Here is a 26,708-nt window from a genome sequence, read left to right as displayed (position 1 = left end):
CGATTCTTCATTTTCCCAGGCATTTCACCACTCTTATTATTGATCAAGACATTGAGCTCCAAGCCTAGAAGGCAGTTGGAGACGGATACCCAGCTCCCCCATTTTAGGAAAAAGGTTCAGCGAGATTAGCAGTACATGCCCCAGTTTCAAACAAACGTTCCCATGCAGAACTTTACATAGCAAACTCAGTAACATTAAGTCAAATTAGCCTCCCAAATGAATGGGCTGTGTGACAGTCAATTGTGCTAATCTGTCAATACAAGGTAACATAAGTTGCCATTAAGGTTTTGTGTTAGAGTGAAGCACTGGATGAAGTTGGGTTGTGCTTCAGTCTGTTGGCAATGCAAGTGCCTTATGAATCACTGGAGTTTATCATCAACCGATGTGTCAGCAATGTGACAATGACAAGGGATGCAAGAGACTTTCCCCTTCACTTCTTATTTCCAGGCTTTCAGGCTCTGGGTGAGTGCCCTGATGAAACCTTGTCCTTACCTATCACTAAAAAAAAAAGTATGTGTAAACACACCCATAAAATGGCCCAGATGAACAAGAAAGGGAACACAAATAATTGAAATGGGTAAATCCACTTACAACCACAGGGGGAAAAAAATAACCAAACCAAACCAAACCATGCTGCTAACATTGCAGGAACACAACAAGCCAGGAAGATTTCAGTATATAATTTCAGTTGTATTCCTATCACTCTGATTCTGTAGGTGCTTTTCAGTCACAGCATTACTAGTATGTTTCTGACATATAAGAGGCTATTCAGAATCTGATTTGCATTTAGTATATTTTTGTTTACCTGCAAATGTTCCGCTCAGGCACCTTGGCTGCATGGCATTCTTCACCGCAGTAACAATATGCTTGTGAGGAGAGTGGGAGACAGTAGAATGACAAGTTTATTCAGTTAGTACTTGTGTATCTCTCTCTCTCATGATTTGGAAACATTCTCTGAGGTCAGATTTCTAGATCCTTGCTTACTTTGAGTAGCAACTTATTCCCCAAGCAATTCTACCAGCTACTGGAAGTTGCTGCACATCACAAGAGGATCACACTCTAGTTAAGTACCTGTTTAAGATTTAATACTTTGCATTTACAGTGTCTTTTATCTAAAGCATGAAATAAACCTCACAACATCTCCGGAAGGTGGATTTTATACCCAGGTTACAGAGAGATTCATCGATTTGCCCAGGGTCACAAAGTGAGTCAGTGGCAAAATCAGGATTGGAATACAAGAGTGCTGATTACCTGCCTCTCATCCAGCCAATTAGCTAGAGACTTTCTGTGGTTAAATATTTACAAACCAACTTGTGATCTTTGTGTGACAGCAGCTACAGAAGTGAAGATAATCAATTTTTCTTAAATAAAATCCCTAGTCCTTCAGAAACAACACATGGTCAGAGTGTGATCCTCTCCCCTAGCCTCCCTCCATGGCAGCATTAGCACTCCCCTCATCAGAGCTGGAGTATGGGGGGAGAACAGGGTGGTTGTGTGGTGCTCCCAACAGGGAGATAGCAGAGCCACAGCATTGCCTCCCCCAACCCAGGCTAGCAGAGCTGATCCAACACAAAGGTGAGGTCATTAACTTGCATCCATTCAAGGGCTAAAATGAGCTATTTCCTCCAGGGCCAAAAGGGAAATAAACCACTAGAGGAACTTCTGAGCCACAATTCCTTGCAGGTCTCCTTCTGTGGGTCAGTCTCCCCATAGTTACTACAGAGTCAGAGTTCATTACAATAATGGGTGATGCTGACAAGGACGATCCATGGAGAGGAAGGACAGTCCAGTGGTTAGGACACTAGCTTGAGACTCAGGTGACCCAGCTTCAACTCCTTGCTGTGGCACAGGACTTTGTACATGACCTTGAGCAAATCACTAAGGGTATGTCTCCAATGCAATTAAAAACCTGCACCTGGACCATGCCAGCTGACTCAGGCTCACAGGGCTCTGGTTAAGGGGATTTTAAATTGCAGTGTAGACATTTGGTTTCAGGCTGGAACCTAGATTATAGAAGCCTGTGAGAGAGAGGGTCCCAGAGCCTGGGCTACAGAATAAGCCTGAACATCTACACTGCAATTAAAAAGCCCCTTAGCCCAAGCCCCAGGAGCCTGAGGGTACGTCTACACTACGGGATTATTCCAATTTTACATAAACCAGTTTAGTAAAACAGATTGTATAAAATCGAGTGCACGCGGCCACACTAAGCACATTAATTTGGTGGTGTGCATCCACGGTCCGAGGCTATCATCGATTTCTGGAGCGTTGCACTGTGGGAAGCTATTCCGTAGCTATCCCATAGTTCCCGCAGTCTCCCCCGCCCCTTGGAATTCTGGGTTGAGATCCCAGTGCCTGATGGGGCAAAAATCATTGTCGCGGGTGGTTTTGGGTAAATGTCATCAGTCACTCCTTCCTCTGGGAAAGCAACGGCAGAGAATCATTTCGCGCCCTTTTTCCCTGGATTGCCCTGGCAGACGCCATTAGCATGGCAACCATGGAGCCTGTTTTGCCTTTTGTCACTGTCACCATGTGTGTACTGGATGCCGCTGACAGAGGCGATTCAGCAGCGCTACACAGCAGCATTCATTTGCTTTTGCATGATAGCAGAGATGGTTATCAGCCGTTCTCTACCATCTACCATACCGTTGTAAATTGGCAATGAGATGACGGTTACCAGTCCTTCTGTGCTGTATCATAGGTGCCCCCGGCTGAGATCAGGGGGCGCAAAAGACAAAAATGGGAATGACTCCCCGAGTCAATCCCTCCTTTATGGTACCTAAAAATAGAATCAGTCCTGCCTAGAATATGGGGCAAGTGTACTAGAGAACCAGTGTATCAGAGAACCAGAGAGCATAGCCGCTCCGTGTCAGATCCCGCAGAAATAATGAGCTGCATGCCATTCACAGGGGGTGCCCCTGCAACAACCCCACCTGTTGATTCCCTCCTCCCCCAGCCTTCCTGGGCTACCGTTGCAGTGTCCCCCATTTGTGTGATGAAGTAATAAAGAATGCAGGAATAAGAAACAGTGACTTGTTGCTGAGATAAAATGCGGGGACGGCAGCCTCCAGCTGCTATGATAGTCCAGACAGGACATTAAGCAGTGTGGGGGAGAGGAGCCCAGCATCCCGCTGCTATGATAGTCCAGGCAGAACAGAATCTTTTCTTTACACATGAAGGGCGGGGGCTGATGGAGCTCAGCCCCCGGTTGCTATGATGAAGATGGTTACCAGCCGTTCTGTACTATCTACTGGGAATGATCAGGAGTTTTTTACCCAGGCGCCCCCGGCCGACCTCACCGGAGGCCAGCCAGGAGCACTCACGGGCTGATGATGAGGACGGATACCAGTCCTACTGCACTGCACCATCTGCCACAAGGCTGATGATGACGATGGATATCAGCCATATTGTACCATCAGCCACCAAGGAGGGGGAGCGAGGATGCTTCAGTTCACTGCTGCAGCATTCAGTAAACATAGGGTGACATTTAAGAGAGTCAAGAGAGGATTTTTTCCCCCTTTTACTTCTGGGGGTGGGGAGGGGGTAAATTGAAGAGCTATGCCCTGAACCACCGCGGACAATGTGTTTGACACTACAGGCATTGGGAGCTCAGCCAAGAATGCAAATGCTTTTCGGAGACTGCAGGAACTGTGGGATAGCTTGAGTCTTCAGTCCCCCCTCCATGAGCATCCATTTGATTCTTTGGTTTTCCATTACGTTTGTCACGCAGCAGTGTGCTGAGTCCCTGCTGTGGCCTTTGTCTGGAGATTTTTTAAAAATACTTTGGAATTTCGTCTTCTGTAACGGAGCTCTGATAGAACAGATTTGCCTGCCCATTCAGCGATCACACCCGTACGGTCCATGCTGGAGCTCTTTTTGGATTTTGATTTCAGACTGCATCGTCACCCGTGCTGATCGGAGCTCCACGCTGGGCAAACAGGAAATGATATTCAAAAGTTCGCGGGGCTTTTCCTGTCTACCTGGCACTGCATCCAAGTTCAGATTGCTGTCCAGAGCGGTCAGTGGTGCACTGTGGGATACCGCCCGGAGGCCAATTTGCGGCCACACTAACCCTAATCCGATATGGTAATACCGATATTAGCGCTACTCCTCTCGTTAGGGAGGAGTACACAAACCGGTTTAAAGAGCCCTTTATATCGATATAAAGGGCCTCTTAGTGTGGACGGGTGCGGCGTTAAATTGGTTTAACGCTCCTAAAACCGGTTTAAACGCGTAGTGTAGACCAGGCCTTTGTCAGCTAGCATGGGCCTGCCACGGGTGTCTAATTGCAGTATAGCTATACCTTTGGTGTCTGTGTGCTTCAACTCTCCATTTCTAAAATGGGATAATGGTACTTTGTGAGGACAAATACGCTGAAGATTGTTATGAAACCTGAAAACCTTGGGCCAGGCGAATTTGTATTTAAACAATGGACGCTACTATGAAAACATTTTGTTTTCTTGGTGAAGGGCAGCCGAGCACTTAACCGTCCAGCTGGAAAGTTAGCACAAGATGGTATAAAGCAATAGTTGTAAGAATGGAAGGAGCAATAAGCCATAAGAAACCTCTGTTTTATTGGCAAGTGTTGTATAATGGAAGATTTTGATTTAACCATTACGTAACTGTTACATGCAGAGGACTCGTTACATAACCTCTCAGAAGACAGCATCTGGTGCCAGAAGTCCAAAGACAATAGTGTAATGTGATTGTAAAATACTTTACCCTGCAGTAGAACATAAACACTTGTGAATACTTTGAAGTGATGAACAATGGTCAGGCAGCAACTACTTGACTTTTGGTAGTTTGTCATCACTGCCCTTCAAGCTTTTGTGCTTTAGTATTTACATCACGGGAGAGACTATGGGAAACCTGTGTAACCAGAAAGACCTGAATATGGCCAAATGTGTTCTTATATAAAGTAGATTAGATCCATGGGTCATGGTCAAGCTGTGCTCAGCGAAGGACTCAATGGGGAAGATAAGATTGCCCTGTTTCTGGGGCTAGCTAGGAGCCGGTTCAGCTCCCACACAAGCCTCAGGGCTGCTTTAATTTGTACCTAGTTTCAAGAGCCACCCCCTCCCCCTGCCCTGTTCTAGTGCTAGAGCACCACACCCTTCTCTATGGTACCATATCCCATTTCAGGAGGGAACCAGGAAGGGTGAGCAAGAGCTGCCTTTGCTGACTGTCACCACATGACTTTCTCTACTCAGATAATCTTCAAGTATGCAGCTATGGCTAAGGATGCTTTTGGCTGTTTTGCGCTAGTTACAGCAAGGGCCATGATCTAGCTCAGAGAGGGTAATTTAGAAGAGACAAGGGTCACATACTCTGATTTCTTGATGTGTGATCTGCTTCTAAAGTCTGAAGCCTCCAATTCTTAATCGTGTGTCTACTACAGGAAAGCACCCCAGGAGCATTACCTCTTAATCTATTGCATGCTCAAAAAAGTTCCAGCCCAATGAAAATGTGTATCATTTACTCACGCTAACCTAGACTGATGCACAGGAGCACTTTAATTTTCAATTTCTCATTCCATTTGCAGCGCTCCCATCTCCTACCAAAAATAATTCACTTCAGTTCTTTGGTCTGGGAGAGTGCCAAGCATTTCAGGTCAGACACCAAGTGTCCTTCAAGAAGGGCAATCCTTCATATGAAATACCAGGAGGCCTAGTTCTAAACTAGATACGGACCCCTCCATTGAAAATATATGCATAATTTCATGGAGTAACAAGGGCTTCTACACATGCCCACCATCTTCAGGAAGGGATATGCTCCCCTACACAAAGATTCAGCAAACTCCTCTAAAAGGAGCTTCTGTTGCTTTATTATAATTTGTCAGTTTGTCTTTTGATATTGTTTGTCTTTCAGAGAGACGACAGGATGAAATTTTAATCGATGTTTGTACCTGCTAAAGGCTTAGATAGATGGGGTGGGGGAGAGCATGTTGTTGATGGTGATGTTTTGTGTTTGTATTTACTAACTTTGCTTATTTTATAAGGTTCATGAACTTGGATGAATATTAGGTGATCAAAGCATGTGCAGGTCTTATGTCAATTTCTTTCTCAGCCATAAATAATAAATAGGATTATAACAAAATTGTATAATGTATGTTATGCTGGAAGATGTTAATGGCTGCCAGCAGGGGAGTGTTGGATCCAGAGTCACTCAGACTTCTTTAAAAGCAAAGCCTGTGCCAAGCATTTTTCAGGCTCAGAGGGGCCATGAAACACTCTATATTGTAAAAACACCTGGGGGTCTACTGTCTGAGGCACTAGGCTGAGCTGTGTAGACTGTGTGTGTTGGAGGCAGGGGAAATTGTTACACGTGATCCTGAGAGGAAGCAAAGTAATGGGTTCTTCAGCACAAAGCATGCTGGATTGTCAGACTTAAGGATTTCTGAGCAAAGCAGTTGTCTACTATTTTTTGTTTCTACTGTATTCAGGAAAACAGTACTTTATGTATGTTTGTAAATAGCATTACTCCAAGAATATACCTGATTTATGTCACTGATTTCTCATTCTAATAGAAACATCCTAGCACAGACCCAAATTTTGGCTAACTATGTGGTCCAAAAAGGGAAACATGCTATGATGCTTCTAATTTACATCATCTGTAGGAAATGTATGATATCTGTAGGAAATCTGCTAGCAGGCTGATAACTCATAGCAGGAAGCATGACTCTACAAACATTGTGTGCAAGCTTGGGCCACTGATTTGCAAGTGTTCATATGTAGACTTAACCCTTTTATCTTTTGTTCCTCTCTGATCCGATTTGTATAGTCACTAACAGTCTGTATGCAGGAACTGCCTGCAAGGATGACATCAGTCCCCAGTTATCTTCACAAAATGTATTTGTGTCATTTTAGAAGTGATCATTCTGGGACTATACAGTGCTTGATGAGATTTTACAGCAAGCAAGACAAATCCTACTTAAAAAAAAAGCATATCTGCAAATGCACTTGAAGGAGAGCAAAAGTCATTATATATCCATCCTTGAATGCTGGCACAATGTTCTTTGCTTGAGCTTTCCTTTAGACAATACTGCAAATTAGTCAGCATCGGTCTAAGAGCAGTGCCACAGAACTTGTGTAGGTAATATTCTTTCTGAGGCTCATGTATTCTTCCATCCACTGAGGTTATGACTCCAAGTAATCTGTTAGTTTAAAAATGTGGAGAGAGACACCCAGTAACAAGGTAAAGGAAAAGCTTTCTGTTAATTAAGCACATTTAACTTCCAAAGATGGAGTCACTATTTTAGAAATGTCATAGGCCACAAAAAGCACTGCAAGAGTTACACAGATTCATAGACATAAGGGCAGAAAGAACCATTATACTCATCTTGTCGGACCTTTGGTATAAAACAGGCAGTAGAATTTTACCAAGTGAGTCTTATATTCAGTTGGTGAGATGCAGTTCTGTAGGGTGTGAGTAACTAGCTCATGGGATGCACAATAACGAAATTTGGTTTTACATCGTAACTTGGGGAAGAAAATACTATATATTTCCATAAACCTAAAATTCACAGCTGGCAGGATAATTGTAATTCATGTCAAGTAAAAAAATATATACACAGACAAACCTAAAATAATCAAAGGGGGGGAAAAATGAACTGCCACACAAATGCCCACAACTTTCCAGAGTCCTAGTTTTCTTTAGGTTATGCTTGAATCTGGCACAGTTACCACATTAGGTGAATGTTTGTTTTGCCTCGAAGCAGCACCTTCGGTAAATCACATTTTTTAATCACGTTTGAAACTGCTAGCAGCTGTAACAAATTATCCTCCTTAACTTCAGACTAGCTCAAACTGATAACTACTATTTGCCTCTAGGTATGGGCCTTAAATAGATGAGAACAGATGGCTCTCGAAACAATAGTTTTTCTTATCCAGCTCTATCTGCCACAGAAAGAAGTGACAGATTCATCTGCACTGCTTCCGGTCCACATTCTCTTCCATACCTGTCCCCTGCCAATCACAATGGGGATTATACCAGTCTGCAAAAACTGCTTTATTAGAAGGTACAAAAATAAGGCCCTGTGGGGTATGTCTACATAGCATTTTGGACTGAGCAGGAGCAGGCATCCCAATCTAGATCAATAGATTCCGGTTAGTGGAACTCACGCTAGTACTCTCTATACAATCGTATAGACAACACTTTGAAGTTGTGCCTTGGGCTGAAGCTCAGGCTCTGAAGCCTAGGAGGGAGGTCAGCTTCAGATGTGCTGTCTATACAGTTATCTTTAAGGCACTAGCACAACCCCCACTAACCTGAGTCTGTCAACGCAGGCTGGGAGGCTCACTCCTGTTCAGTCTAAAATGCTGTGTAGACATCACTGCAGCAAGTCTAGATTACAGGAAAGTCTAGCATAGGTATGGAACAAAGCAAATTCAAGAGACACTATACATCTGTTTTTTTTTTAATGTAATTCGGCCATTTTAAACAAATATCAGTCCTTGGTGTCAATATTTTATTACTGTGTATACTGTTGATTGTTTACAGCTTGATCCAAATCCCACTGAAGTAGATGGATATCATTCCATTGATTTTAATGGGCTTTGGATCAGAACCTTAAACTCTGCTGCCAACTCTCTGGTCTCACCCACATATAATACTATCTATATTTACGTATCGGAGGGGTAGCCGTGTTAGTCTGGAGCTGTAAAAAGCAACAAAGAGTCCTGTGGCACCTTATAGACTAACAGACGTATTGGAGCATGAGCTTTTGTGGGTGAATACCCACTTCATCAGATGCATGTGTATTCACCCACGAAAGCTCATGCTCCAATACGTCTGTTAGTCTATAAGGTGCCACAGGACTCTGTCGCGATCTATATTTACATAATTCATGAGTATTTCTCCCCACACCCCCAACATACAAAGAAATTGTGTCTGTGGTGGTGGGGAGGAGAATGGGCTATATCAATGCATCTATTTTTAAGCAGAAATTCCAATGACTACCAAATTGATGCTACTATATTGCCCATAATTTGTTGACTTTATAAGCCAACCTTACCCTGAAGTTGCTGTACAGTAATATGCAATGGTAATGTCTTATGTTCTGTCTTTGGTATAAATTAAGTCCAATCAAATTCATTTCAACCAAATACAGAAAAGATCAATCAAATCCTGTTGTAACTCATCATATGAGCTCCTAATTTCTTTTAGCCTAAAACTCAGTCCAGCTCTGTTTTGAATTAATTGGTGTTACTAATTACTGGGGAAGTTTGTTAAATCACATACTGTATTGCATTTTCAATTTATTCCAAAATAGCGTATGGGTTTTTTGTTGTTGTTTGTTTTAACTCTCTCGTCTTGTAAATTACTTTGAAGAGAGATATTCACATAATTGAGGACGCTACACAAATTAATTTTGGAGGGTGGGGGAAAGCATAGTTTATGGAGAAACACAACATTTCATCACAGACAGATTTGTTTATATGGATTGTAGAAGAGCTTACAAATAAATCAAACTGGCACAAAGTTATTTAAAGATGAGTCCAAGGAAAATAGTGCCCAATAGATTAAAACAGCCATTGTGAAAGCCAATCTGTTCAAGAACTACTGAACACAACTGTCTGCAAAGCCTGCCAATGTGACAGATGTTGCTAAAAGATTCCGTAACTTAGCATCTGGATTGTGTGTTTGCTGTCTACAAAGAAAGAAGGAAGAGTGACAAAGTGCCAATGAAAATGCTGCTCACCTTTTCTTGCCGTAGAATTTAGTATTAGCGTAACTGGATAGTAAAGTACTTCACTGGATAGGACTAAGGACTGGCACTCAGGAGACCTGGTTTTTATTCTTAGCTCTGCCACTGAAATGCTGCATGACCTTGGACAAGATACTTCACCATTCTGTGTCTGTTTCACGTGACCTGCGTGACTGTCTCTGTATTCATAGAGAGCCTAGCACAGGGGTCGGCAACCAGTGGCTCGCGGCTTGCCAGGGTAAGCACCCTGGCGGGCCGGCCCGGTTTGTTTATCTGCCGCGTCGGCAAGTTCGGCCGATCGCGGCTCCCACTGGCCGCGGTTCGCGGTCCCAGGCCAATGCGGGAGGCAGGAAGCCGCGGCCAGAACATCCCTCGGCTCGCGCCGCTTCCTGCCTCCCGCATTGGCCTGGGACCGCGAACCGCGGCCAGTGGGAGCCGCGATCGGCCGAACTTGCCGACGCGGCAGATAAACAAACCGGGCCGGCCCGCCAGGGTGCTTACCCTGGCGAGCCGCGAGCCACTGGTTGCCGACCCCTGGCCTAGCACAATGTGGTCCCGGTCTCAGCTAGGGCCTCTATATTATAGACTTATAGAAAGAGACCTTCTAAAAATGTTAAAAAATGTATTACTGGCACGCAAAACCTTAAATTAGAGTGAATAAATGAAGACTCAGCACACCACTTCTGAAAGGTTGCTGAGCCCTGGCTAAGATAATCTAATATTTCCCTACTTTCTGTCCCCCCGAAAATCCTATTGAGTCAAACTGAACTAATGACTGAGGAGTCTTTACAAGCATATTGCCTCACTGAGCACAGGTCCTTATGTATAATTTTCAGACGTACAAAAAGGACAGTAGCAGTCAGTTTTGTTCAAATGATTAGAGATATCTTACAGCTGTTCAGTATGATGAGAGAGATCTCTAGGTAGGTTACTACTAAGATAAAGCCTGCACTTACACGACCAGACTTCCCAAATGTATTTTGCCCCTGTTTGAGATATTATACCAAACAAATTGAATTATTGCTGGGAGGCCACACAGTCTAGTGGTTATCACAGGATGGGGGTCTAGCAACCTGGGATCTATGCTCAGCACTGCTGCTGATTTTGAGGAAAATCACTTAATCTCTCCGCCGTGTGTCTGTAAAATATAGGAAACAATGCTTAGCCACCGGCGCTAAGCAATTTGAGATCCCTGGGTGAAAAATACCATCTATATTTATTATTGTTGTTTTACTATTAAAGATGGGTAAAGCCATTATAATAAAATAGGGAGCAACTTTTGTTCCAAAATCCAGACCGAACCTTGAGAGGGTTGAGGAAGTTAACATTTATTTATTAATGTCTTGAGGGCGTTTGTGGGGTTGGCTGATTTCTTGGCTTCAGCTGACACCTAAAGTGCAAGACAACAAAAATATTTTCAATTCAGCCAGAACCGTGAAGTCCAAAAAACCTTCTCCAGTGATATTTTCTTGACATCTAAGAGTCAGATAAATGTGTATGAGCTTCATATGGGCATTTGAACTTTTGTCTTTACATAAAGAGGAAAATAAAGTTTACGTCTCAGCATTCAGGATTATAAAATCTTGTTTTACCACATCGGAATGGTAGGCATATAACATAAGATACAAATGTCTACTAGGATCAGTATGGTCATGACTAAGCTGCACCATGGCTGTTCAGAAGTTCCCAGCAAGAGCAAGTATCAAATTCAGAACACTACCTGCTACAAAATGCTACTTGAGCTAAAGGAGACTTTCCTTCCACTGCTAACAATACATGGCATGTGGAACACAGTTGAGCAAGTCAGATTCAATCCTGTGGAGTGAAGTGGAGCACACAGAAATTTTTTTTTTTATTTTATTTTAATTTTTACACACAGGAATAAGAATGTTTAGAAGAATTAATAGCTCACCCCTCTCCTTCACCTCTACATGCTCTTCATTGACCATGAAAAATACATGTTCTTTACAATAAGCTTATGTATTTTTCTTTCTTGGACATGGTTCCCATTTAGAAACCACTTACAAGCTATGATTTTAGCTTTACAGGACATCTTCATTGTTAATAATATCCACTAGCCAGGTCCTATGACCCTTACTGAAATAACAAAGGCTTTTTTCTTTCACAGTTCTATATTCTAGCAGCAAGCCCTCCAGTTATCTCTTCTCCTCTGGGTTGGGAATAGAGGAAAAAGTCTCCTTGTCCTTCAACTTCATAGAATCATAGGACTGGAAGGGACCTCGAGAGGTCATCTAGTCTAGTCCCCTGCACTCATGGCAGGACTAAATATTACCTGTCAGGGATGGTCTGATGTTTGTCTAACCTGTCATACACAATTCCTGTAAGGCAAAGCCTAATTAAGATAGTAAGCATTTTTCTCCATGGCATCTCTTCACCGTTACCTGTGCCCCTAAATCATAGCTACTTTTCTGCACACCTCTATATTTACTGCAGAAGCAAGAGTCCTCAGGTTGTACACCCTAAAAGGCTCAGAATTTTTTGTATGAAAATTATATTGGCAAATCATGATATTCCACCCTGATAAGTCTAACCTCACCCCAACACAGTCCTAGTGATCAAAAGCTGGGGTCCACAGTCAGGAGCCAAGATTCAGGCTGGGGGTCAGGACACCAGGAAGTCAAGCCAGGGGAGTGAGAGTAGGAGCAGGAAGCACAAGGTACACAGTCCAGAGCAGGGTGGATCCCAGTTATTTAGACAGTTTTCTGTTCCTGACTTAAATAGGGCTAGTGGGCCAATCAGCTGCTCTGGAACTCTGACAATGGGACATGAAGGATGGAACCTCAAAATTGGGCCTGGGCCAGCAGTTGTCAACAGGTTGTCAAGTAGAAAGTTGATGCATGGCTGTTCATGTGGACCCAGGTTCAAGGCCCATGGGTCATGACGGTACACTGATGAGTGTCCCAGATTTCTTTTATAAATAGTTTATGAGCAGCAGAGTTCTCCTACAGTGTAAGGGAATAACAACTAATACGGCTCTCAACTATATGAAATTGAACTTCAAAAATGCATTTGATTTTAAGAATCCTGCATTGTCTTGATAAATGTGATGTGTCTACATTATAAAACCTATGCTGGGATGCCCTGGTATAAACAGAGTAAGCCAACAGGAGGAGTTTTTTCTGGTGGCAAAGTAACCTCCCCAAATGACATTTTCTATGCTGACAGCAGCACTCTGTTGGTAGAGTTGAATCTACACTAGGGGTTTTGCTGCCCCTGCCATTGTTTACTCCTAGCTGACCTAGCTATGCTGGCAAAACTGAAGTGTAGGCCAGGCCTGTTTCTCTCTCTCTTTCATCCTCCATTCAAAAATGTTTTAAAAGTTTGTAGAAATGCATTATGTACTCCTGCACCTGGCTAAGGACTGAACGTTTAGCCCTGCGAAAGGAGATGTGTAACTGCACCATTTGAAGTCCTTTTTTGGCTCCCTTTTGCTTCAGGGGAGAAATAAGTTACTGTAACCCTTTATAGGGTGCAGCTTACTTCCTCCTTGTGCTGTTGAAGATCACGTCGAGTAAGTGATTACCTTTTTCTCTAGTCCTTAACTTGGACGGTCACTTAAAACAAGTTTCAGTGTATTCCTACTTGTACATTGGGAAAAACAGTGGACAGGAAGAGATTTTCTATACCTAACTAGACTGACTCAAGTATCTTTAGTTCATTCTCATCTTCTTGCTTACTTTTCACTGCATCTTTCACAAGTAAAAGTGTATTGACTCTAATTTTAATAGAAATTAGAGTACAAAGACTTTCCAACAGTCCTATGCATCACTTAACCCCAGTAACACATGGGATAAATAGGGTGTGTGTGCAGGGGGGGCTTATGTGAACTTTCTGCATGGAATAAATTTCACTGACTCATTCTCATCAATTTGAAGGCAACATATTTCATGATATGTGCAACCACGTACCTGAAGTATTTGTCTGAATTCTGATTGTGCCTCATGGATTTGAGTGGTGGGAAACTACTCTAAGATTAGAAGTAGGGAAAGGGGGGAAAACAAACTAGAAGAGGAAACAAATGTGGTGTCATATAATCTACATGTATTTGTCTTGCTCAATTTATTTGTTTGCTGTTACTCCCCCCTTCCCATTTTTTTTTTTAAGCATAAGAAAATGTTTTGGCTTGGAGCTTTGCTTGCAAGAACAGCACCAACTATTAAAACTGGTATTAGGTATTTGTAGAGAACCTGTCACTGGTCCATGAGTTGGCTCCTACATGCCATTTGTAATATGCACACCCACACCTCCCCTGCCATGCCAAAAAATGAATCCATTTGGCCTTCCAGTCCAATTTTGGCCCTAATTTTCCCCAATACCTACACTGATTTGCAGTAATATTTCATTTATTTGCTATCAAAGGCAATAGATCCTTAAGTGCTCTCAGTGAAATCTAATCACATTTTTGCTGCCAGACATGTACAAAGAAGCTAGAGCCTTCTGCAATCATTTTAATAGTATGGCATTTAATGCCAGTGAAAGTTGCCAGTTCAACAAGGACCCTATTCACAGGGACTAACAAACAAGCACTCAAAAGGCACTACTTATTAGTACAGCATCTTCCACTTAGAGACTCTCTAAAAGTAAATAGATCAGAAGGCTACAAGTATGAGCTTTAAGTGGCTACAGTTCATAATGAAAAGCCATTTAGGAATATATGGGGTGGGGGGGGAGAGAAGAGGGAGAGAGTATCACCTGTTTGATCAAAGCTTCATCAATTCTATGAACATTGGAAAAATTGGAATTCATCCCAATATTAATTATGTCTATTGCATAAAGAGTTCCCAGACCCATTTCACATAAATCGTGACTATTAACAGTGAGGCTGTTGAATGTACACAGGCACAACCTAATATATAATTTTTATACTCAAAATTTATAAATTTGATGAATACTATCGGTAACGCCTAGTAAGAGTCCTGGCTTGTTTGCAGTCTCTCGTGCAAACATTTCCTTCAGTTTGGTTTTAAGTGGGTTCACACTGAGCTTTGCTTTAAGTTTCAGATAAATCCTAAAGATCAATGCAAACTGCAATAAATCCTATCGATTTCACCAATTTCATGTATGAAGCCACAAATTTGCACAGGAAAAAATGTGTGCAAACAGATCGACCTAAGTTCACCCAAAAGGATCACAGCACTTTGAGTGAAACCTCAGCCACGTTAAGTTTGTAATATAAACCACAAAAACAGGCACATTTCATTTGATTTGGGTGTTTGCTTACAAACCCTTTGATGTAGTTCCAGTCAGTCAATGGAACTCTGAAATAAACAAGGTAAATGAAGTCCTAGCAAAACAGAGTTTATAGAGTAAGTGTTCACAATATGTGATTTAACAATCTGTGCAGAAAAGGATAAGAAAAAGCAAATTGCAGGGTAAAGCCAATATCAGTCACTACATTTAATACAAACATGAACACAGAAATTCACTAATTGGATATAAAGTTATTTCAAAACAGATACTGCAAGGATGAAGGATCATATATCCAAATCTCCTTATTAATTTGGAGTTCTCCATAGTGATTCATTGGGAACCCTGCTGGTTCAGGAGACTGGTCATGAAGTCTGGAGCCTTTCACCTCCTGATCAGGCATTCAACTCCTTCCATGCTGGTAGCATCAGCCATTTCACTGATTCCCTGCTGGTAATTACTAATTAAATCTGAACTCAACCATAAATATCTAGAAATCCACCCCTAATAAACAATACATAAACAAATACAGAGTAAACACAGACCACAATGGAGCAGGGAGAGGATGCCAAGTGGGCATTACACAGAAGAAAGCAACAGAGACTCTGGGGAGCACTGAGAGGTGTGGGAAGAGCATTACATGATTTTGTGCTTTCTGTGGTGAAGGCCTGTGCCCTATTTTAAGATTGTACCTAAGGCTCATTCATTTTACCAACCCTGCCACCCTGTTGCCATTGTTCTACGTAACACCCATACGCACAGCTTTTGGGTCCATGAAGATAGGATTAGAAACAAAGTCTAATCACAATTCTGAAAAAGTGTCTAGCCCTTTTCTGTGTGAACATGACCTTGAGAATCTGACTCACCTATGATGCAAGTGGTACTGTAACAGAGCACTTCACTGCTTGTCCTAAAAATCAGTCAGAGACCACTTGATATGCAAGCTCCAGTGCCCTTTTATTCCTTGTGTCAGTTCCCACCACTGTTTATACACAGTCCATTCCAGCCAGCTCCCTGGAAGACAACTAGCTGCTTCTTCAGCCAGCTGGTAACTCCCACAGGCTCCTCCCTTTCATGTTCCCCACCCCCCACTTCCTTCCAGCTTTATATAGCCTCCTGGCTAACAAGGCCTGCAGGTGTTTTTCCTTAAGCCCTTTGGCAAGCCACACCCAGCCAGCACCAATTAATACCCCTTAATTGGAGCTAGGCTAGCAGGGGCCTGGCTAGAACCTTTTTGGCCAGCACCCTGTTACAGGCATGTAGGACAAAACTCTCCCTCTCCACAACATTTTCAATACAAGGACCCCCTTGTGTGAAAAGCCAAGTATTTTCTTCTATCGTTGAAATGACTTGTCCTTAAGTAAAAGTTCCTATCTTGTTTAATATACACATAGTATAGCTTAAAAGCAACAAAGAGTCCTGTGGCACCTTATAGACTAACAGACGTATTGGAGCATAAGCATTCGTGTGAATACCCACTTTGTCAGACGCGTGTAGTGGAAATTTCCAGAGGCAGGTATAAATATAAGTATAGCTTATTTTGCAATTGTCATCAATTGACAATAGAACTTTTGGATACATGTCTATTCTGAGCAAAAAATATGGAACAGTTTAAGTCAAATATTTTTGCAGGTTGTAATACTAGCAATCTAAAGACTAAACGTGTGACCCAGTGTGCAGGTTTCAGTGAGCTGTCTCTTTGTATTGTTACATTGTCACAGAAAGAAACACAGTCAAGCCTTCACGCATGTCCTTTGATGTATGCAAATCTGCTCAGGCCGATATAGCATTCTAAAAAAGTGTATTTCAAAACACAATGTATCTCTCCAGGATGGGGATTCCTCACACATGTAAATCTTGCTTTGACATTTTCCTGTGACACATTGGAACTTGCAGAGAAAAAAGACTTGACTATAATAAGTTCAGTGGAGTTACACCAAGGATGAATTTGGCTTATGGTTTCAGTGGGAATGTCTAAATTGCAATTAAAAACCCACAAGCTGATGCAGATTCACAGGGCTCAGGCTAAGGGGATGTTTAATTGCAGTGTAGACTCTGGAGTCTTCTTACCTCACAGGGTCCTACAGCCTGGGCTCCCGCCCAAGCATCTAAGCCATAATTAAATAGTGCCTTAGCCCAAGCCCCATGAGCCTGAGTCATTTATTTGAAGTGTAGACATACCCTAAGTGACTCTAAATGGCAATGGGTTGGAAAAAAACAGTAGGTCGAATTCATCCTGGGTACAGTACTATTGGTATTAATACAGTTAAACCAGGAATAAATGACCTAGTATCTGTATGCACTTATGTACAAAACTTCATGTTCATTGCTCTCCCAACATGTCAGATTATGTTTCGAACCATGCTGCTATTTGTTATGATGTTGCTTGAAAATGCTTCACTTTGTATAGATATCCAACCAAACATGTTGCCTTTAGGCTGGCTTTGTTCCTGCTTGAGGCAATAGCTGTATTGTACCAATAAACTGAAATGAGGATGTAAGCATGTGCCAGTTGTCTGGCTTATGAAAAAAAGTTGACTTTGAGCAACTTAGATTGCTTAAAAAAAAGAAAGAAAGAAAAAAAGAAAATACTTGGTGTTGCAGATTTTCACATGGATTCCTGTTTAAGTCATATATGAGGTTACAACTCTCACCCCCACCATTATCAGTGCAATATTGATTAGTGGGCCCCAATTCTACCCTCAAATACGAACATGCAAGTACAATTAAAGTCAGCAGAGATTCTGTGCATATTATACACAGGATAGGGCCTCTCTCAAGTCCATAAGTGTCCTATTAAAAATGTCACGTCTATGGGAAAAGGCTAGCATAATGGTTCAGGCAAAAAGAAGACCTGGCTAATTTTCAGTGAGAAATTTGAACAGAACCTATTTTGAGGTTCTGAAGAGAGTTTTCATCCCTTGAAGCAGGAGCGGTTTCATCCTCCTCCCTCCCACTCCCACTCCCACCCCACTTCATCCCTCTAAAGTTAATAGGACATGGACAGATTTTTTTTTTGAGGGGGCATACTAAGGGAGGGTGGGGGAAATCATAGGAGCTCTCTGCACTAGCTCCCAGTCTCCCTCATCTGTGGTGCCAGGGGCTCTGCCATCCAGCAGCTGACCTTAGAGCCTCACTCACCATGAGGGCTGAGTCTTTTCCCCTCCATTCCTTGGCGTGGGAGGGAAATGTCACAGTAAAGTCATGGAAAGCACCTCAGCCCCATTGCCTCCCACACATACACAGCTCTGGAGGGTTGGGAGGAAGTGAGTATGATGCTACCTTCCCCCAGCAAATCTATCACAATCTGATGCCTTAGAGGACAGTATAGTCCCTAAGGTCCTGCTACTAGCAATCCACATATAAAGGTCTAAACATGGTTTGGGGCTTTTGCCATGATTAATGTGATATTACTTCTCTGAGGTCTCAAAACACACACACACAGACTATTTTATTCAGCATGTTGTACATGGGATGCCATGTGTGCTGAGATGGCCATATTTACTTTTGAATACAAGTGAAAATTCCTCAGTTTTCTCAGGCACTCCATACAGGCCACTGGGCAGACCACCCACCACACAGATAGGGTTGCCAACCCTCCAGGACTGGCCTGGAGTCTCCCAGAATCGACATAAAACTCCTGGTGACTATTGCAAGCAACCCAGGAAATTTTAATATTTAAGAAAATGACATTATGTCATATTGAGAAAAAAATAATATTCTGGAATAGCTTCAATCAGAGTTGGCAACCTTACACACAGACAGATCATGAGCTTGGAATTGGATTGGTTTACCTCTGCTCTAAATAAACAAGTTGGATATTTATTACCAGTAACACACAGTTCATTTTTATTTTACTCAATAAGTGTAGATTTATTTGAATTATTGCCTCATTTGGAGAATGCAGAGATATTATGAAATGTAGTTTTGAAGGAGAGAGCCTTTCTGTGGATGAGTGAGAAATTCATGATGACAGAACACTGAATTCAATAGCCTTGTTGTAGAAAAAACCGTAATGCATCAGTTTTTGATCAATCATAAAATGGCTTGAATGTATCTTATTTATGGCCAATTGTCCTCATGGCACTTAGCTAATAGAACAATTCATGTTTAGTTACTCATACAAAAGTAAATTTAATTATGGACTTCTTCACAAATAAAGTTGCTCATTAAAAATAAATACTGTGCAGTTAGGAAAATTTTCTGGAAAATACTTTGCAAGCTGGAAGAGAGAGTAAAGTCTTGAGAAAGATACATAGAGATGCATGGGGGGGAATCCATATTTTTTTCACTGGGGCAGATAGAATGCAAGGCAATAATAAATTACAAGAATTATCTTTTATTTACTTTTCTTCACCCTAAAGAAACCTGAAGTGTTTTTCCCCCTCCCAAAAGAGAGAGATCAGGCTGTATATAGAGATCACTTCACACACACACACACACACACACCCCACTCAAAGACAACTACTTCTGGGTGAAAAGCAGTTGCTGATCAACATACTGATTCTATGCTCATTCAATCATCCTATTCACTTCAATAGGCACAAAAGGAGACTCCAGCAAAATTACTCAACAGTTTAGAGCAGGAAGCAGAGAGGAATACTGTATCAAACTAAACTTTGTTCTGCTAATTCAGGTGGGTTTAATGTACAGGATTAGTTGGGTTCTAATGAGCAGGATATCAAAGAAATTACTGCAAAAACACTCACATTCACAGGTACTTTATAGCAATGGGGGATTTTTTCTGAGACTGTGCTACTTTCTTTCTAATCAGTTCAACTCTCATCAAGTACTTTATTTCTCAGCATCAATATCATTTACCCACAGGTGAAAAACATTCTTAAAGAAGAATTGTCTTTGGGAACTCTCAACCTTTTCCTACAAGGACATTTGAGAAATCTCTGGGCAGGAAAATGAAAGAACAAATGACTTCTGAATTTTCTCTGGAAAAAAATATTTACATGCACATACGGTATATATTGAATGGGTTTGCTTGTGAATATTCATCTTCTCTTTGTAGCAACAGCAAATACGTTGTCTGACTTTTTTTTATTGATTTGATAACAAATGCATGTTTCATCAATATTTGTGTTTATTTTTTCTTTTGCCAGTCTTACTCCCTCATCTATCCTCTCTCCCCGCAATCTCTTGTTTGGCCCATTCTTTTCCAGCTGGATCTCGTGTCACTGTTTTCCATTCATCTTCACTTTGTGCTATTTTGTCTTTGGTTTTAAAGTATAAATTCCACCATGTGTTGCATTTTTAACAAACTGGTAGTTAATTTTTTCTCCTCTTGACATTTTGATGCCTGCTATTTAATATATCATTTGAGCACAGTAACAAAATAACAGGACAGAAAACGAGGTGATTTAAGGACAAAAGTATGCTCTCAGATCCATACAACAAATATCAGCCGGTGATTTGCTGTCCTTACTGCAAAAAAAATCTGACAACAATGATGATGATCTGGGCACACTAGGAGAGCAAATCATTGTTGTCAAAACCCACTACTGATCTGGGAGCAGGATTTTGCCTTAGAAAGGAGAAGCGCTTAAAGAGACCAAAAGGATGGTGAGGAAAGTATTACATGGATAGCCAGCCCACAGATCTTTTTCTTGGATCTAGGCCTTACTGTAATGAGCCAAATTCTTCCTTTACAGTCCAGGAGAAGAAGGGTGATCTTGTGTTTAAGACTCAGGATATCTAAATTCAATACCCAGCTCTCTCTCACACTTCCTATGATCTTCATCTCTCGATCTCTCAGTTCTCTAGCTGACTGAGATAATACAGCTTTCCACCTATCCTTTATCTTTTTCATTTATATTTCAAGTACTTTAGGGCAGGGACTTTCTATATTAGTACAGACTAGCACAATGGATCCCTGATCCTGGTTGGGACCGTTAAGGGCTATCATAATACAAAAAATAGTAAACAAATGGGCATCAAGGCACAATTCTGTCTATTTTCAGTATCAAGTGGAGCCCAAGCTGAATTGGGTGGAAACAGATTTCTCGTCCTGTGAAAAATTGAGATATTAAAAATTTTCCCATCTCAGACCAGGTCAAAAAGTCGAAATCTCAAATTTTTGGAAACCAAAAGTCCAAACAAAGTTTCCTTTCAGGTCCATCGGAATGTTACATTACAGTAATTTGAGTTCTTTTAATCTATAATTGGCTTTCAAAAGTGTCCTGAGAAAAATGTTATGACAATTTCAAACAGTAAAAAAAAATTGTATTGCAAAAAAAAAAAATCAAAATTGACCCTTTCTTGAGAAGAATTTGGTTTCCACGAGTCAGTATTTTCCAACAAAGCATGTTCTATTGAAAAAATTCTGACCAACTCTAAATCCAAGTTGTTTTATTCATTATAGTGGTGTAGCAAATAGCCAGAAGTCCAATTTTGCCCACATTATAAATAAACTAGAGCCATCTTGAAAGTATGTATATTAATATTAGTCAGTCTTTTGTATCTGAAATGTGTCCTGAATTTAATTTTGCCCTGAAATGCTCTTTGGGGATTTTTCTAGTCATTTTAGTAGTCTTAATTTTAAATTCATTTAAATGTATTTGTTCACCTTTAGACTAAGCTTATTTAAGCATTTATACCATAGTAATGAATTGTAAGACATCTGTGTCTACACAGAAAGAACCCCCTGACTTTTGTCAAGCATGTATTAGCACTCATTTGTAAATTCAATAGTCAAGTTCATTGGCATGCAGAGAGGCAAAGGACCTTTGTTAAACTAGGACATTTGATGAGGTCTGTTTGAGTAGATGCACAATAAGGAGTCCTTCCTACTTTAATGTCAGGAAATTAGAAATATTTTAATGAATTCCACTTGTTCATATCTATCATAGCTTTTCAAAAAGGTCGATATTAAAAACATTTAAAGCCATTTGCCTGGTTTTTTGTAAATACAAGTAAAGTTCCCCAGGTTACAGAATCAAATCAATCCTATGGGTCATTTTCCATGCCTAATTGTCAACAAATTTCAGCATACAAAAGGAAATAATTTCAAGCCTAATGAATGTGGATGTCACAGTAAAATTACTCAGTATTTACCTTAAATGAGTACTCCTTAAAACAACATATTCCATGTATGGTGATTCACAAATCCCTAACCAATCCAGTCTACACGAGTATGTGGGTAAACAAACACAGGAGGACTGGATGGCTGGGAGACTGATAATTAAAGCTGTGGAAATAAGTGGCCAAAAACCATAAAAATAATACAAAACAAAAAATTGTTTCAGGTTGATCCTAAACAAAAAAGTTTGTTTTTTTTTAATTTTATTTTCTTGCGGGAGGGGGAGAATCTGCATTTTGGTTGAAATAAAATATATCATTTAGATTTCAGGCATTAACCACTTTTTAAAAAAAAAATTAAAAGTGAAGGAATTTTAGAAATGCCATTCACAAAAAACAGAGTTGGTGGTGCTCCCCTGCCCATACCTTATAGCCCCATGGTTAGACCACTAGCATGTTGGAGACTGGTTTCAAGTCCCCACTGATCTGGAGCAGGGATTTGAACCTGGGTATCCCACATTCCAGGTAAATGGTACCACTTTCTCCCCTAGTTTTGCAGATGGTGCCTCTAAGTCTCCTACTGAATCCAGACCCCCATATATTTTAGGCCCTCCAACCTATTTGGCAAATTCATGATGAAAATGAAGTGACTTTCAGGGAATAAACGCGTAAAAAAAAATAAAAAGTCCAGCAATGGGATATGCCTGCCTTTTACCTCTGAGTCATTTGTTCAAATCTGCCCAGAGTGGTAGTAATTAAAACTTGTTACTAGCTGATGGATGTTTGGTGGCCTATGAGAATATTTTGTTCAGGTGGGATAACCTCAGCATTCAGTCTTCAGAGTTGTCACTTTGGTAACTTTCATGGCAACCAAGTTCACTCAATAATGAAATACGTATTTCTGTATAAAGTAAAACTATGGTAACAGTAGGCCACCACATCCAACAATCCTGGCTCAGAGAGCTCAGTCTATTCTGCTATAGGCCCTGCCTGCCACATACAAGACCTCTTAGGATAAAATTGCAGATCTCTTCCTAGCCCTTTTCTGTAAGCTTAGCACCACTTGATTCAGGGGCGGCTCCAGGCCCCAGCACGCCAAGCACATGCTTGGGGCGGCATGCCGCGGGGGGCGCTCTGTCCAGGCATGCCTGCGGAGGGTCCGCTGGTCCCGTGGCTTCGGTGGAGCCGCGGGATCAGCGGAACCCTCCGCAGGCACGCCTGTGGGAGGTCCACCGAAGCCGCGAGACCGGCGACTGGCAGAGCGCCCCCCGCGGCATGCCGCCATGCTTGGGGCGGCGAAATTTCTAGAGCCGCCCCTGACTTGATCTATGGATTTTTTGTTCTTCCCATGAGGGTGGAACCTCTTTCATTGCCAACAATGTCCTGGGACTATGGAAATGAAGAAATTATACCAACAATCCCAAATCAAGTATACAGATATACTCCCCCAACCAAACCAATTCCATTACAATAGCTGTCAACCAATGTATACTTATTTAAGAAAGCAGTGCTACTATGGACTGGGAAACTGCATGTTACAAAGAGGAACAGATGGTAGAGGTATTTTTAAACACTAACAATGGTGATCTGATTCAGAGATGTTCCATGATGTGGACAATTTCTTGTTTACCTGATAGCTGTGTCCATCCATCCAGGAATAAACTCTTCAAAAGTCAAATGCATCCCTTAGTCCTTTTTCAATAATCTCCTTCTGTGTAACCCTGGGAAGGCCTTATCACAATACACATCCTATCTAGAGCTGAGTTTAAACACTCTGAGTTTAGGGAAAAATAAACTATTCATCTGGAAAGAACAGATTATCTAAAAATAACTGCCAGGGAATATATGCTATATTATAAATTCTGGGTTCTTTAATAGGTAAAAAATTATTCAAGTGTGACAAATAGCTGATATATGCAGAGAAGCATTTTTATCACATTTTTGCACCTACAATTACTGTAACTTATTGCAATTAATCTAAAAACCAATAGTCACTTTTATAAACAGAAGCAGCTTTTTCTCTATCTGGATTTTAGACCTTGCATAAAAGATTTAAGAACAAGTTTCCAACTATCATTCAAGTTAATTAAAAACAAAACAAGCAAAACGCCCTACAAGTCTCTAAGGTGCCTCATTGTTTTTACAAAACAGTTGTAACCAAATGACTCTGTTAAAGCCTGAAACTTTTTCTGAAAAGGAAATATACAGTTTCTCTGTTTAAATCATTCTTCTAGGAACATTTAAACAAATAAATGCAGAAACTTTGTCTTTTAAAAGCTATTAATCTCAGGTTTGATCTACACTTAAAAGCTAGGTTGACATATCTCAGACAGGGATGTGAAAAAACCCACAGCAATGGCATTTTAATGTCCAGCATATATGCAGCTAAGCTGATTGAAGAAATGGATCCATCAGTGTAGCTAACTTCCTTAGGGGAGGTAGGATTCCTACACAAATGGGAAAACCCCTTCAAAATCAGTGTCAGCTGCATCTGCACTATGGGGTTAAACCAGCATAACTAAGGTGATGTAGTTATGCCAGTACAGTCTCTGTAGTGTAGCTACAGCCTCAAGACCCGTGTGCATATGAAATCAGACTATTGGAGCAGCTCCAAAGAGAAAGTGGGTGGACAACTTAAATGCAGTGCCTCATTAAGACAATTACAGGAGTCAATAAGAATTGGCAAAATTGAAAAAGATTCATTAGGCTGTTTGGTTCAATTTCCCTTTAATTTGAAGACAGATAGGTCAACTACAGCCTGCAGTCATCTCAGTGGATTCCTGTGGTGCAGAGAACATTATGAAATTGGTAGCTACCTCTGTTTGCCATCTGACTGTACAGCTTAATGGGTCATGACAGAGTTTTGACACCTCACTTTCATTATAAATAATATAGCTATGTCTATGCACATACAATGTGGTTTTAATTATCTTAGTTAGAGACGGTGACAGATAAGTGACAAACCCACAATTGAGTTATGCAACACTTCCCAAGTATGAGTTATTAAAATCTTTATGCCACACCACCATATATTCTGAATATTCCACGTGTAGCTAAAAACAGTTAGAAGTTGACAGTTTAAAGTATTGGAAATATATTCCGTACCCCTTTTTCTGAAAACCTGATGTCTTTTCATGCCTCAGGGGAAAACCTAATGTCTTTTCATGCCTCAGATGGAAATTTCAAGTTATCAATTTTAGAAGCATTTATAATTGACCATCAATAGGTTTTCCACACATGTTGAACACTCAAGAAAGGAAAAATATTTGGGGAGGGGAAGAGAGTGATAACAGATTACTGGGCCTCTCCGACCCAAAGGAAAGAACTCCAGGAAGACAGAGCCTGCTGGGAGAGAAGGATAGTGTAACTTTGTGGGGCACTGTGACATTTTAGGGGCCAGCCAGACTGATAAGAGGCTGCGTTTCCTCTTCACATAGGCCAGTATGGAGACCAATTCCATGGTTTATCCTAAGGCAGCCCTGGACTGGCTCTGAGCCATCTGACACCTGGAATAGATCCAGAGTGACGTAGAGGGCCTTGCACCTGCATTGACACCAAGATTAATTTAGTCCTCAGAAGACAGGAGATATATGAGCAGGATGGGTAAAAATAAATAAATAAATAAATAAAAATACTTAGTTAGTAAAAAGTCCAAATGCGGGAGGAGGGGAAATCAAATCCTGGCACAGCTACCATAGCCTGAATAATGGAACAAGGTCAGACGGCATATTTACAAGACTTCAAAATACCAATGCGTTGTGTGCCTTTTACCATTTGAATCCCTCTGAATATGTATAATAAAGATAGAACCAAGTTTAACACACAGCAAACAGGATCATTCATACTCAGTTGTTGAATTATTCCAACTCTATTATTTCCTTCTATTTTTCTCTCTCCTTTAAATGTAAAATACTTCAACAAAAATAATAAAGATAAAGTAAACTATAGGCAAGCAAAACCCAAACACTTATCAAAAAGGGAGTCATTAAGTGGTACCCCTTTTCCAACCTCTACCTAATTTTTCCAAGTTCATAAATAAACAAATAAATAAACAAATAAGCGCATAAATGTCTTTCATGCATCCCAATTTAAAAAGTGCCTCACACAATAAAAACAGAACAGATGACAACACTTCTCTCTTGGTGCACAGACAACGACTATAGCTCTGAAAGGTAGGTGTAGTCTATGGGCCAGATGGTGTAACACTTATTCCCAATGGTAAGTGCTTATTCACGCAAGTAATCTTTTTGCCTATGATTCAGCTCTGCCTGTCAACAATAATTGTATATACAAAATGACCAAAACCAGAAGTATTTATTAATACTTAATCCAAACATACATGAACATCTTCCCATGATCCTCCATGTAATGTGACACTCAAGGGAGGAGCCACTAGATTAAGAGTTGCAGTCCTGGTAGCCAGAGGTGTCTGGGCAGTGGGGGGTGGGAAGGATGACAACAGAAATTGCCTCTACTCTAGATGATTTTCCTTCTCTGTTGGGTTTCTCTCTTTTGCCCAAGAAAGTTGGAGGGGGGGGTGAATTGGTTTCTGGGAGGGGTTAGAGTTGTTTGCTTGCCTGTTTTTTGCTCACCTCTGAAAGCCAATGTGCTAGATTCTCATATGGTGCAAATCAGCATAGTGCCACTGACTGATTTACATCAACTGATCATCTGGTCCCTGTCATTTCTGGGTATTTATCATTATAACTATTTGTATTACAGTAGCTTCTAGAGACCCCAGCTGAGATTACATATGCATAGTATTCACTAA

At 41.1% G+C, this 26,708-nt stretch overlaps 1 protein-coding gene across 8 annotated transcripts in view; it reads right to left on the bottom strand.

The window, feature by feature from the left end:
- Positions 1–26,708, bottom strand: part of GRM7 (glutamate metabotropic receptor 7) — a 790,597-nt gene that overhangs the window by 479,745 nt on the left and 284,144 nt on the right. Inside the window, exon 1 of one of the 8 annotated variants that reach the window (XM_045025649.1) lies at positions 15,778–15,967. The exons of the other annotated variants lie outside the window; for them this stretch is intronic. The gene's annotated coding sequence lies outside the window, so the exon portion shown is untranslated. Of the gene's footprint in view, positions 1–15,777; positions 15,968–26,708 lie in introns of those variants that run through there. 8 annotated transcript variants of the gene reach the window in all.

This window comes from Mauremys mutica, chromosome 7, assembly GCF_020497125.1.
Source record: "Mauremys mutica isolate MM-2020 ecotype Southern chromosome 7, ASM2049712v1, whole genome shotgun sequence".
NCBI classification, from domain to species: Eukaryota; Metazoa; Chordata; order Testudines; family Geoemydidae; genus Mauremys; species Mauremys mutica.
This window is presented reverse-complemented; position numbering and strand designations above follow the sequence as displayed.